We start from the raw sequence: 15,219 nt of genomic DNA on the forward strand, positions 1-15,219 counted from the left end.
CCTAAACCGACTTTCTTGCAGAACCCCTTCCATGTATAGCAGCCTTTTTCTATCATGTAATGTTTTTTGGGCAGTCACTCCCCAATTCTATGGTTTATTCCCATTTGCAGCCTCTTTTTTCCATATGAAGACTCTACTTCCATAGGCCGTAACCCCTTATCCATGTCCAGATGACCCCTTGGGCAGCAGCCCCCCTAGGCCGAGGTCTGCGTGTCCTTGCCCTAACCCCAGCCCCGAGTTGTCACAGTAACTCAAGTCCAGTTAATACACTTTAATATACTTGGGCGGTGGTGACCTTTTAGTGGACTGCAGCTATGATCCCAATAGGCAACGCGCCAAAGAGATAAGAGGTCATTCTTTGGAGCAGAGATGATACTCTCGAAGAGGCAGCCCAGACTTGGATGGCGACGCAGAGTTAAACTCGTACACCATTAAATATAAAACTTAAACTGTGGCTGACCCAAAGAACGTCTCGAACAGTTAATACAGCAAATTAATACAGGCTTTCTAAAAATACCCTCCCCTTCATTCCTGTCTCTGGTTTAACTCCTGACGATAACCATGCAGGGCCTAAGCGGAGTCCGCACTAACTTGGCAACCATCAACCACAGTTCCTTTTAATCTCTGGGGAGGTAGGTCGCTGCCTGGGCTGTCGGATTCCTCTGTCCGCCTCTCTCTGCGTATAAACATAATCCTGGAGGGAAGAGCGGCGCGCCCGCTGCACTGCGTTTCCTGACCGCCAGTAACTGGGAGCCCCCCTGTCCGACAGCCATGAGAAGCCTCTCCTTATCTCCAGCACGAAAGTGCTTTTGGCAAAAGTTGTTTTCATGCCGTGTTTAATGTTTTCTTGATCCTTGCCTTCTGGAAAGCAGACGCACTACATCAAAGTCGCCGAGATTTTTTCTTTATCGTCATTACTATTTCTACAAGATAAATATTTTTTTTAAACCTTGGTGGAAATAGGCCTTGCATCGGTTCATCTGGAAACCAAGTAGTTAACTCGGAGGCTTGTAAAGCAAATTCGTTATCTAAAGTTATACATCAATATTCTATATGCTCTGCACACCATAATCAGTCTTTGTTGCAGTGCAGGGAACCTGAGGGCCACTTAATAGACCCCACAGATGGATAATGTAGTAGGAAAGAATATACAGTATCGGATGTCGGAAGGAAACTGCAGTTTGCTGTTAGGAGACAAAAGGGGCCGTATGCAATTAACTTTTTCTCCTGAATTTTCTCCTAAGAGAACATTTTCATCTTCTCTTCAAAATAACTTTTAAGGGTTTCACAATTGAAAAAGTGCCCAGATGCTGGTGAAAAAGTACTATGAAAATTATTTTGAAGTATTGCCTTTCTTGCTGGTGGCTGGAAAGGCATTTTTTTAAATGTATTTATTTAAGTATTTATATAGCGCCAACATATTACGCAGCGCTGTACAGAGTATATTGTATTGTCACTAACTGTCCCTCAGAGGGGCTCACAATCTAGTCCCTACCATAGTCATATGTATGTATCATGTAGTGCATGTATTGTAGTCTAGGGCTAATTTTTTGGGAGAAGCCAATTAACTTATCTGTATGTTTTTGAGATGTGGGAGGAAACTGGAGTGCCCAGAGGAAACCCACGCAGACACAGAGAGAACATACAAACTCATTGCAGATGTTGACCTGGCTGTGATTTGAACCGGGACCCAGCGCTTCCAAGGCGAGAGCGCTAACCACTATGCCACCGTGCTGTCCCCAAGGTGTGAATATATCATCTAAGAGAAAACTTGGGGCCGTTATTCCATTCACTTGGACTCATATGCAATTAACTTTTTCACCTACGAGATCATTTTTCAGCTTTTTTTAAAAATAACATTTGAGCATTTTGTAATCAAAAAAGTACCAAAAAGTTGGTGAAAAAGTACTGTCAAAATTATTTTGAGTATTTTTTTTGCTTGCTGGTGGCTTAAAGTGGTCTGAAAGTCAGCATTTCTACTTTGCTCTAAAAGATTCCTCACAGCTTTAAAGCTACTATCCCAGAATGTATTTTATTTAGCAGAACATCACTGAAATGGTTAAACACAGCATTTTGTCCTGCTATTCATCTTCAAATCTGCATCCAAACTGGAGATAACAGTATCTTTGTTTACATTCCAATGTTGATACATTTGTCTGTAGCAAGTAAAAACACTTTCTGAGAAGCTTTCTCTGCTTCAGACACACACAGTTCAGAACAGCTCATTAGAAGATTTTAATATATAATAAAAAGCAGTTGGAATAAAATGCAATGGCAGCTTTCAAGGCCAAAAAAGACGACACTTTGGAAACTTGTAATTTGTATATAGAAAATATTACTTGTGCACACAAGCAAATATGATAACTGTATGAATAATAAAACGTAGAAAAACACATTTTTATTGAATGTTATGTCAGAGTTTCAGACCTAAAGGGGATTTTATAACTAGGTGTGAAAATATCACCTAGGAGAAAGCTCAGTACAAAAAGTGAATTGCATATGGGTCTTTTTCTTCTAAGTTTTCTCCTAGGTAATATTTTCACAAATTATTAATAAAATACCTTTTAATCACTTTATCCACAAGTCAGTATATCTACGTCCTCTGTGACTTCATCTAAGCCACGAGTCAGTAGATATACGTCTTGTAGCAGAAGCAGTGCTGTGCAGGATTGGGCTTACTCCTGTGCACATTCCTTGCACTATATGATGCAGCACTAATTGGTGAATGGGAATATATGTTTCCTGAGCTAATGAGATTGGTTTTTACCATTAAAAATACTTTTATTTTCTCATTTCATAGTGAAAAATACACTCTTAACCATAAATTATGACCAGAGCATAATCTAAGTTTTGTGATAAGCAGTAAGAATAGCCAAACAAAATTTGTGTTTTTTATCTACAATAGCACTTTTTATTTTTAAACTGGAATTGGTAAAACTGAGAAATAATGTGTTTTTTTCTATTTTTTTCCTTGTTTTCCCAGTAAAATTCATAGAAAACAAAATTGTTCGAGGGAAAAAATGGCATACAATGGAAGCCTAGTTTGTCTCGAAGAAAACAATATATATTTAATTTCTGTGTCCTAAGTAGGGATTAAGTTATTTCTGATTCAGGCTGCTTACACACCAAGACGTTACAGGCGCACGTTAGTGCGCCTGTAACGCTCCCCCAACGCACAGCAATGTAACACAAGTGGGCTGTTCACACAGCCCACGTTGCGTTACATGTAATGCTGCACGTTCGGTGCAAAGTGCAGCATGCTACGGCGTTGGAGCGGCTATAGCCGCGTTAGACTGTTTGCACATGCGCAGTGGGGGGCGGAGAGGAGGCGGGGAGAGCCAGCTACAGTAGCCGCGCACATGGCTACTTAATATTCACTGCACTGGCGGCAGCTGATTGGCCGGCGGGACCACGTGATGCGGAGTGTCTCGCTCCGCATCACGTGGTCCCGCTGGCCAATCAGCGCCACTCTGGGAGACATTATAGGAATCGAGCCGCCGAACGCGGCTCACTCTACCGTCGGCTTTTGCAGCACCATACGTTGTGTTAGGTGCACGTTATGCGACCTTAACGTGGCACCTAACACAACGTCTTGGTGTGCAAGAAGCCTAAATTAGGACATAGCTAAACTGTCAAAACTGCTCTGGTCAATAAGTGGGAAAAAAGGTCTGGATGCAAAGTGGTTAAAGTAAACCTGGGATGTTTTGCATCAAAGGATTTTTACTTACCTGGGGCTTCCTCCAGCAAAGCAGATGGTTTTGGCCCAAGCGCCTGAGCTGGGCACCGCTATAGCACTAATGCTATAGTGTGCACCTTGCGCAAGGGTAATTCAGGGCTCCGACAATCGCTGAACCCCAAATTGCTTCACCTCCCAAATTGCTACGCCGCTGGGAATTTGAGCGGCAACAAGGTGAACCGTCATTTGGCTCACCCTGCTGCCGCTCAAATTCCCTAACTCTTTCCCCTTCTTGCTGCCTAACCCTAAACCCCCTTTCCTGATGCCTAACCCTAAACCCCCCTTTTTCTTAACCTTATAATTTTCAAAATGATACATTTCAAAACAATAATTTTTTAAAAATGAATAATTTTTAAAAACAAAACATTAAAAATGTTGAAAACTTGAAGGTTCTCATTTTTAAAATAAGAACAAAGTCTTGTAAAAGTAATACCTTTTAATGGCTGACTGATAAAGTTAAATAATGCAAGCTTTCTGGGATCTAGTCCCCTTCTTCAGGCATATTTCCAGATGTTAGCTGAAGTAAAACACTAACGCAGGTAAATAGTAAACACGTAGATGGCAGTTGTGCTGGTAACTGTTTAGCAGTTAGATGTCTGGTGATCAGCAGGCTGGAGCCATTGAGCTCATGCAAGCACACATGAAATCTAGCAGGTTTCTGGAGATATGCTGTATTTCATGTGTGCTTGCATGAGCTCACTGGCTCCAGCCTGCTGATCACCTGCCATCTAACTGCTAAACAGTAACCAGCACAACTGACACCTAGGTGTTTACTATTTACCTGCATCAGTGTTTTACTTCAGCTAACATCTGGAAATATGCCTGAAGAAGGGGACTAGATCCCAGAAAGCTTGCATCATTTAACTTTATCAGTTAGTGTCAGGCATGGACTCACCCCCACCGCCAGCGGTAGTGCGAACGCCGCGCTCACGGCTGACGTCATCGGGACCCCGAACTTCCGGTCTGTCCCGGCGGCATCCTCCTCCGCTCAGCGTACCACCAGGAGCATGTCTCAGCAGGGCAGGGCAACGCGCGCACGCTCGGAGCGTCACGCCCTTTATGCCCTGAGGAGGAAAATCACATGAGCAGGCTGCCGGGACAGTTGCCGCCTCCTTCCTGACATCATCGGGGGGGGTGGAGTTTGCTGAAGTGACAGTCTGCATTTAAGCAGCAGACTGTCAGTATTCTGTGTCCGCTGTAGCGATCACACCTGTGTTAGCTCTCGGATCCACAGTATACTTATATATTGGTACTGCCAATATATAAGTACTGGAAGAAACATACCATTGTGATTTATCTGTGCCTTTGACCTTTTTGCTCGTTCTTGACCTTGCTCTTGCCTAATCCTCTTGTACTTTTGCCAATCTGATCTCCTGTTGCCGACCTTGCTGTACCTCTCGTTTTCGCCTCTGATCTGTGATACTGTACCTTGATATTCCGATCTCCTGTTGCCGAACCCCGGCTCGTTATTAGACTCCGTCCTAGCCTCCTGATTCTGTACCTTGCTTTATTGATACTCTGTTGCCGAATTTTGCTTGTTTCACTATCCTCCTCCAGCGGGCCCTTGCCGCTGGACGGAAGTTGCCGCTAGCAGTGTGTCTCGCCACTGCGTAGTGCCTATTACTGTTGCACCAATCACTATACACCTTGAGTGGGCAGGGGTTAGTTTATATATCGGATTGTCGGTGAGACTGCAGCTCACCCATAATCAGATATACGTCTGTGTGCCGGTGATACTGCAGATTACCGGTAATCAGACACTCTCTGCGTCCACCTATCGTCACAGATCGTGACAGTACAGCGGACCAAAAAATTGATGCTCTGGTCCAGCAGGTTAACACTTTGACGACAGTCGTCGCTCAATTAAACCAGACCGTTAAAGATCAGCAGGTCCAGCTTAACCGACTAGCTGAGGTTGTGCAAAACCTGCAAGCACCAGTTAATCCCGCTCCTGTATTACCGGTTGAACCCAAAATGCCGTTACCCAAATTGTTTTCAGGAGAACGCTCCGATTTCCGTAATTTCCGGGATCGGTGTCAATCATATTTTCAAATGCGTCCCATTTCCTCTGGTTCTGAGTTGCAAAGGGTCACGCTCATAAAAACCCTTTTACAAGGAGACTCACAGACATGGGCCTATAGCCTACCCTTGGGTCATGAGGCTCTTACCTCTGTAGAAATTTTTTTCGAAGCCATGGCGGTCGTGTATGACGATCCAGATACTTCCGCCACAGCTGAGAGGAAACTAAAAAGACTCAAACAGGGTCAGAATTCAGTGGAAACCTATGCTGCGGAATTCCGCAAATGGTCATTTTCTACCAGGTGGGAGGCGCAGTCTCTTTTGGATCGCTTCCTAACGGGGTTGTCTGATTCTGTGTCGGAATTAATGCTAAGTCATCCTGAACCTAGAACTTTAGATGAGGCCATAAGTCTTGCCATCAAAATAGACCGCAGAGTACGTTTTCACAGGTCTACCAGGCAGCGACCCTTCATGCGCTCACAACCTTCCACAAGTGTTACCACTTCCTCTTCTACTGAGGAGCCCATGCAGCTGGGTCACTCTAAATTATCCGAGACAGAGAAATTGAGAAGGAGAAAAGAGGGTCTGTGCTTATATTGTGGGGACAAGGGTCATATTGCCTCTGTTTGTTCCAAGAAGCCGGAAAACTTCTCCGCCTAGGGTTAGTCGGGGGTACTACCCTGGGCGAGAATTCCGTACCTCCAAAAGATAAAATCTTATTTCCCATTTCCATTTCTTGGGACAAACAAGACATTGCACTGCAGGCTTTTATTGATACGGGCGCTGCAGCCAATTTTATGGATTATAATTTAGCACTTAAATTAGGCATACCGGTGGTTCCTCTTGAGAAACGTATCATAGTCACTGCAATCGACGATTCCCCATTACAAGATAGTCAACCTGTCTCTATCACTCCTGAATTAATCTGCACCGTTGGGGTTTTACATTGTGAAAAATTACGATTTTACCTTATCAGAATGCCTTCTTGCTCGATTATATTGGGCCTTCCCTGGTTACGGTTACATTCTCCACAGATTGATTGGTCTTCTGGTCAGTTGCTGTCTTGGTCAACCTACTGTCAGAAGCACTGCATATCAAAATGCCCTCTTCGTTCCACTCAATTAACCCCTCAAGGTTTACCTCAGCCTTATAGCTCCTTCGCTGATGTGTTTTGTCCACGATCGGCCGATTCACTACCACCTCATAGGCCTTATGACTGTCCAATCGAGCTTAGACCAGGAACCATGCCCCCTAGAGGTCATCTTTATAATCTCACGGGACCCGAAAAGGTGGCCATGAGGGAGTACATTCAGGAAAACTTAGATAAGGGGTTCATTAGACCCTCTAGATCACCCGCGGGGGCAGGATTTTTCTTCGTAAAGAAAAAAGATGGGGGGCTGCGTCCCTGCATCGACTATCGAGCTCTTAATGCCATAACGATAAAGAACCGATACCCACTCCCCCTGATTGATGATCTTTTTTCTCAGGTCACAGGTGCCCAGATCTTTACTAAACTAGATCTCAGGGGAGCTTACAATCTGGTCAGAATTAGACAGGGTGACGAATGGAAGACGGCATTTAATACTCAGGATGGGCATTACGAGTACCTAGTCATGCCCTTTGGTCTGTGTAATGCCCCCGCTGTTTTCCAAGAATTAGTTAATGACATTTTTAGGGAGGTGGTAGGGAAATTTGTGGTCGTTTATTTGGACGACATTCTGATTTTTTCTCGCAATATCAGGGAACATAGATCTCAGGTCCAGTATGTATTACAAAAGTTACGGGAGAATTCATTATATGCCAAGTTGGAGAAATGTTTGTTTGAAGTCAATGAAGTCCCATTTCTTGGCTATATCATTTCCAGATCTGGGTTAGCTATGGATAGCAGTAAAGTTGCGGCAGTTTTAGACTGGCCGCAACCAGTTGATCTAAAGGCCTTACAACGTTTTCTGGGGTTTGCTAACTATTACAGGAAATTTATAAAGGGGTACTCCGCTCTGGTAGCTCCCCTCACTGACATGACTAAGAAAGGGGCTAATGTTAGCAGTTGGTCTCCCGAAGCCATTTCTGCTTTTACGAGTCTTAAAACTGCCTTTTGTTCGGCCCCCATTTTGCACCATGTCGATTCGTCCAGGCCATTCATAGTGGAGGTAGACGCATCAGAGATCGGGGTTGGGGCAGTCTTGTCACAGTACTCCGGATCACAAGGGAGACTTCACCCGTTTTTTTCGAAAAAATTTTCTGAGGCAGAGAGGAATTACGATATCGGGAACAGGGAGCTATTAGCCGTGAAGTTGGCTTTTGAGGAGTGGCGACACTGGCTGGAGGGGGCGGAACATGTGATTACGGTCTATACGGATCATAAGAACCTGGAATATCTGAAGGGGGCTAAGAGGTTAAATCCCAGGCAGGCACGGTGGTCTTTATTCTTTTCTAGGTTTGATTTCATCATCACGTTTAAACCTGGAAGCAAAAATATCAAGGCTGATGCTCTTTCACGATGTTTTGACATTGAATCAGTACTGCCCTCCGAACCAGATCCAATTTTATCTGAGAAAATTGTCGTAGCCAGTATAGACTCTATGAGGGATATTGCCTCTGTCCTGCTTCCCTACCAACAGGATAGTCCAGTAGGGAAACCGTCTGACCTCATGTTTGTACCGTTACAGTTCAGATTACAAATACTTCAATTCTTTCATGCTCATAAGCTAGCTGGTCACCCTGGAGTGGCTCGAACTAGAGAATTATTGTCCAGGAGCGTCTGGTGGCCTTCGTGGAGGAGTGATGTTGAGGATTTTGTTGTGTCTTGTTCAGTGTGCTCACGGAGTAAACCCTCACGTGTATCTCCGATGGGTACCCTCCAGCCGCTGCCTATACCCTCCGAGCCCTGGACTCATGTATCCATGGATTTTGTGGGGGAATTACCACCCTCGGACGGTAATACGGTGATTTGGGTCATTGTGGACCGATTCTCTAAGATGGCTCATTTTGTACCTTTGAAGAAACTTCCTTCCGCTAAAGAACTTGCAGATCTTTTCGTAATCCACATTCTTCGTCTTCACGGGGTTCCTGAGAACATAGTATCTGACAGGGGGGTGCAGTTCATTTCAGAATTCTGGAGAGAATTTTGCAAGGCATTAGGGATCACCCTCTCCTTTTCATCTGGGTTTCATCCCCAAACTAATGGGCAAACGGAGAGAATGAATCAGTCCTTGGAACAATACCTCCGATGTTATGTGGCAGACAATCAAACAGAGTGGGTTCAGTACTTACCATATTCTGAATTTGCCCATAATAATCTTCGGAGTTCTTCCTCTGGGTTTTCACCTTTTCAAATTGTCAATGGAAGGTCACCAAGGTTTTCATCACTCCCTGTCAGGTCCTCACCTTTTCCTGCCCTAGAGGTCTGGCAAGAGACGCTAAGAACTCTTTGGAGGGAGGTTAATAATAATTTAAGGAAAACAGTCTCGGCCCAGAAACAACAGGCTGACCGAAGGCGTTCTCCTGAGTGGGAGTTCTCTCCCGGAGATCTTGTCTGGATCTCCACTCGGCATATCGCCTTACGACAGCCATCAGCTAAACTTGGACCTAAATTTATAGGTCCATATCCTGTAGCCAAAAGGATCAATAGGGTATCTTATCAAGTGACATTACCTCAGTCAATGCGGGGAGTAAGAACATTTCATGTGTCATTGCTGAAACCCGCAGTACAGGTGGACTCTGGTCCCCCTCCTGTGCTTGTTGACGGTGAACCTGAGTATGAGGTTGAGAGAATTCTGGATTCCCGGTTTGTTCAGAATTCTCTTCAGTATCTGGTTCATTGGAAGGGTTATGGTCCGGAGGAGAGATCCTGGGTACCAGCACATCAATTTCATGCACAGGAACTCATACGGGAATTTCATGATACAAACCCTGATAGACCTTCATTGGCGCGTTCGGAGACCACGCCTCAGGGGAGGGGTAATGTCAGGCATGGACTCACCCCCACCGCCAGCGGTAGTGCGAACGCCGCGCTCGCGGCTGACGTCATCGGGACCCCGAACTTCCGGTCTGTCCCGGCGGCATCCTCCTCCGCTCAGCGTACCACCAGGAGCATGTCTCAGCAGGGCAGGGCAACGCGCGCACGCTCGGAGCGTCACGCCCTTTATGCCCTGAGGAGGAAAATCACATGAGCAGGCTGCCGGGACAGTTGCCGCCTCCTTCCTGACATCATCGGGGGGGGGTGGAGTTTGCTGAAGTGACAGTCTGCATTTAAGCAGCAGACTGTCAGTATTCTGTGTCCGCTGTAGCGATCACACCTGTGTTAGCTCTCGGATCCACAGTATACTTATATATTGGTACTGCCAATATATAAGTACTGGAAGAAACATACCATTGTGATTTATCTGTGCCTTTGACCTTTTTGCTCGTTCTTGACCTTGCTCTTGCCTAATCCTCTTGTACTTTTGCCAATCTGATCTCCTGTTGCCGACCTTGCTGTACCTCTCGTTTTCGCCTCTGATCTGTGATACTGTACCTTGATATTCCGATCTCCTGTTGCCGAACCCCGGCTCGTTATTAGACTCCGTCCTAGCCTCCTGATTCTGTACCTTGCTTTATTGATACTCTGTTGCCGAATTTTGCTTGTTTCACTATCCTCCTCCAGCGGGCCCTTGCCGCTGGACGGAAGTTGCCGCTAGCAGTGTGTCTCGCCACTGCGTAGTGCCTATTACTGTTGCACCAATCACTATACACCTTGAGTGGGCAGGGGTTAGTTTATATATCGGATTGTCGGTGAGACTGCAGCTCACCCATAATCAGATATACGTCTGTGTGCCGGTGATACTGCAGATTACCGGTAATCAGACACTCTCTGCGTCCACCTATCGTCACAGATCGTGACAGTTAGCCATTAAAAGGTATTACTTTTACAAGACTTTGTTTTTTTCTACCTACATAATTTGTTTTGCTAGCATGGTACAGAAACAGTGTTATTACTATTAAAATGATAACAAATTTCAAAACTATAATGTGGTATTTTTTGAAAGCGACAATAATCGCGTGCCCAAGTTTCTGCTTTGGGTGCCTAATAGCTGATATTTGCATTTGGGCCTATTGGGCGCCTAAATCGTCCATTAGCCATGGGCGCCCAAATTTCCTGCTTCCAGATGAACCCCTCCCTCATATAAAGTGTGGCCAGTAGGTGCATTTTAAAAGTTTGGTATCAGTCATTAGTCTATAGTTCAAATTTGTGGAGTGGAACAAGAACTAGAAAAATACAATTACAGAGAAAGAAGAGCAATGACAGACTAAAACTGCTGATAGCAATAATCGCTGCAGCGCCACCCAGTGTCTACTTAGCACCGTTACAGCTATTGCTAAATTTCAGTAGTTCAAGCACAGAAGATGGAAAATGCAAAAGATGAGTGAAAAAAATATAAAAAGTTGATGCAGAACGCCCAATAAATTAATTTTCAACGGAGTACTTTTTTTTTTTTTCTAAAAACACTTTACATTTGTCATTTACCAGAGAACACAATGTAGCTTTTTGAAAACAATATTATTTAAACAATTTTTGATACCAACAGAGGATTTAAAAGGAAGTACATTAGTAATTAGAGCTGGAATGGCGAGCCATAAGGCTGACTCACTGACATGATTTGGGTCGCAGCCAGCGGAAAGGTCAAGAACCCCAAAGTGAAAGCATTTAATGTCTTTTAAGCTCTCGTGTTGGAGCTGCTTTGTCTTTGTGGTCACAGAAGATGAATAAATCTTAAACCACAGTGTATAAAGACAGAATAACCAAATAACCCTGGAAATAACACATATATGCAAATTAGAACTACTTAAAGAATTATTTATACCATATTTTTCGTAATATAAGGCACTCCGCCATAAAAGATGCACCTAGGTTTAGAGGGCAAAGATCTGGGAAGAAAAAAAACGGAACCATTGTGCGTCTATAATGCAGGGGTGTCGTATGGACCATTTACCTCCAAAACACCTTTTACCCCCCCCCCCCCCAAACCATCTCTAAGCTACTCTATCTACACTACACTGCCAGTGCAGCTGCACTACACTAATCCCTGCTGCCCTACCAACTAAGCTACAAAGAAATACACAAACACTACACTTAAACTAAACTACACTACACTGCACCAAACTACACTACATTGCACTTAACTAAACTACACTACACTGCACCAAACTACACTACACTGCACTTAAACTACACTACACTACACTGCATCAAACTACACTACACTGCACTTAACTAAACTACACTACACTGCACTTAAAGAGAAACTCCGACCAATAATTGAACTTTATCCCAATCAGTAGCTGATACCCCCTTTTACATGGGAAATCTATTCCTTTTCACAAACAGACCATCAGGGGGCGCTGTATAACTGATATTGTGGTGAAGCCCCTCCCACAAGAAACTCTGAGTACGTACTCCTGGCATTCCTAGTAGTTTGGGTCACCCTGAGCTGCTTGGTTACTCTGTTGTACTCGTCCAAGCCCTATTTCATACAGCCTTATCAATCCCTGCCATATACTGATGAGGACCAAAAGTCCGAAACAGGCTGTCTACATGTGGATTTGATATGGCTGTGCAAAACTAAAAGCTATAAGCTTTCTATACACCAGCGGTTCTGGATGCTTGCTTGGCTTACAAGGGCGAAAAGGGATAATTTGCATATTTAGTGGTAGTGCATTGTGGGTAACCACAAATATTCACTTATAACTGAATTATTGCAAATTTCCTTCTGTTTTAAGAAGGCAATTACACCAAGCTTTGCTTTTTTAGTAGGAGGGCTTTTTGGTTCCTTTTATCCCCTATACATTCCTAGTAGTTTGGGTCACCCTGAGCTGCTTGGTTACTCTGTTGTACTCCTGGCAGTTTCCTGTCTGTGAACCTTGCTGCATTGTGGGAAATGGCTGTTTCCAGCTGTTTCCAACTGTCAAAAAAGCATGCAGCAGCTACATCATCTGCCAGTAAAAATGTCACCATGTAATAAATGTCAGAATGTAAATCAGGGATTTAAAAGATTTTACAATGGGCAAACACGGACTAAATAATTTATACCTAATTATTGTAAAAATGAAGCACTTTTTTTTATTACATTATTTTCACTGGAGTTCCTCTTTAAAGGAGTACTGTAACGAAAAAACAAGGAGAGTTTAACTTACCTGGGGCTTTTACTGCCCCCCCCCCTCCCCCCACACACACACAGATGTCCTGTGCCCACAACGGGACTAAACAATGCTCCGGTGCCCCGCTGTGTGCTTCCGTTTTTACAACTGCCGCAAGCCACTGCGCCTGTGTGGCCCTGACCATGCATGACGTTGTTCCCGCTGACGTCGCCGGGAGCTTCCTGCACAGGGGGAGTGGTGAGAGAGGCAGGATAAAGTGGGTACTCGTTTTCAGATAAGGGGATGGTTGTGCTAGCTTTGACTTTTTATAAAAGGGTCACCATGGATGCATATTACATAAGAAGTGGGCCAATAGAACTTTTGGAGGGGAGGGGCCATAATTTGTAGCCCCACCCATTGTTGTAGGAGCTGCTCTATCCTCTTTTGTTACAATTATATATTTGGCAGTTCTTCTCTTTGCTAAAAGGGGCCTTGTTGGGGGGGGGGGGAGCATTAGAGTTGGGGGTGCTGTGTTGTGGGCTGTGCAGGTCAAAATGTGGTCATCGGTGATTTGCTGGAATGTACATACACTACTGTTAGCCCCATGTTGGATTGCTCACAGGGTAGTAATTCTGCATAGCCTGCAGCAATACCACCTGCATGTGCCCTGCGTAGGGATGGTCAAAAATTCCCGATTTCCGATTCTGCGGAACTTACAATTTCTGCCAATGCCATTTACCGATTCTGCAGATTACCGTTTTCTGAGGAGTCTTTTTTTGGGGGGGTCATTTTTTGCATTCTCTGATTGGCCAAATACTTCCGAACTGACTCTGCATCCTCTAATTGGTCCTACACTTCCGAGCTCTGTAATTGGGCTAAATCACCGAGCTGTGGTAATGCGGTACTTCCGCAGAAATCCCATTTTCTTTTTCTGATTCCCGAGTTCCGATCAGGAAAACGAAAATGTAATTTCCGTGGAATCTGAGTGAGCATCCCTAGTCCTGTCGTCCTCCCTGAAGGACAGGTGCTCTTGGTCCTCAGAGCTGTGGCGATAGATGCTCGGTGGATGATGAGAAACTTCAGCTCGGTGACAGCGTCAGGCAAGAGGCTGCGCCAATATATGAAGCAGATCCCCCTCCTGTGACTGGGAATCTGAGCAGTACAAATACACAGTCAGTGTGCAGCAATCAGCTGCAGAAGCGAGAGGATAATTTGCATTATCTGGATAATTTCAGCGGTCAGTCAAACGTCTCACTATGCAGACAATTCCAGACAAGCCGCAGATATAATCGAAATCTCCCGGAACACATATCCCCAATCGCTGCCTCACTTTAACTCTCTCCAGTCTACACTTACGATTAATCTGCCTTATTATATGGCTTATAAAAAGACACAGGATATCTGTGTTCTCTAGCTGGCGTGACACCACAACTCCCAGCATGCACTGCCAGAACGAGCCAGTGAGTATCAGAGCCATCATGGAGAGGGCAAGAAGCTCACAAACACTCTACCTGCTCATGTCCCTAATAGAGGAGTATATAGGGCTGTTTTTAGGCATAGGCAAGCCAGGCAGTTGCCGGGGCTGGACACTGTAGAAGGGGGCACCATAAAGGTAATCTTAGCACACTGTACTTTATGGAATTCTTATAGCCAACTGCTAGTACCATTAAGAAAGGGATGGATAGTGATGTTAACACCTAAATGGGCACTGCTGTGTTGATTATTTAACTCTGATTGGACAGGACAATATTCTAACCTATAAAGACCCAGGTAGAGGAGCTTTTGTCTCCCTACCCCAATCTAGTGAACAGAAAGATCATAACATACATTAATTAGTGTTGGGGGCACCAATAGGAAATTGGTCGTTTACATAGAAATAAAGTTGTTTCTCAAAATAAGTTTGTAAATGATACACAGATTATTACCAGGCTATCAGGTCTGGATTTACAACTCAGAGGTCTGTAGGCACAGGCGTTCTGGTGCCCTAAACTCCGCCCCTGAAGGTGTCCCCAAGTAAAAATATTCTGAACTACAATCCCTTCCTTATATCACTAACTGTCCTTAAATCTTACACTGATACATATCATCCTTAACCTCCTGAGCGTTACGCCGCTCAGGAGGTTTTGCCATTTTGTGCGCGCTCCTCCCCCGAAGAGATCCCGTAGCTGAAAACTCTAGGCTAGCCAATATAAATGCCCGGCACCCCCCAATACCTGCCGCTCCCCTGTTTATACGTTACCCAGCCTGGATCCAGCTATCGGCGCAGCCTCCCCGGACAGCTCCGGTCTTCACTATGGGGAGGATCGCAGATGACATTATGACGCCGCCGACATCATGACGTCATGCGC

The sequence above is a fragment of the Hyperolius riggenbachi genome, chromosome 4 (genome assembly GCF_040937935.1).
Source record: "Hyperolius riggenbachi isolate aHypRig1 chromosome 4, aHypRig1.pri, whole genome shotgun sequence".
NCBI lineage: Eukaryota > Metazoa > Chordata > Amphibia > Anura > Hyperoliidae > Hyperolius > Hyperolius riggenbachi.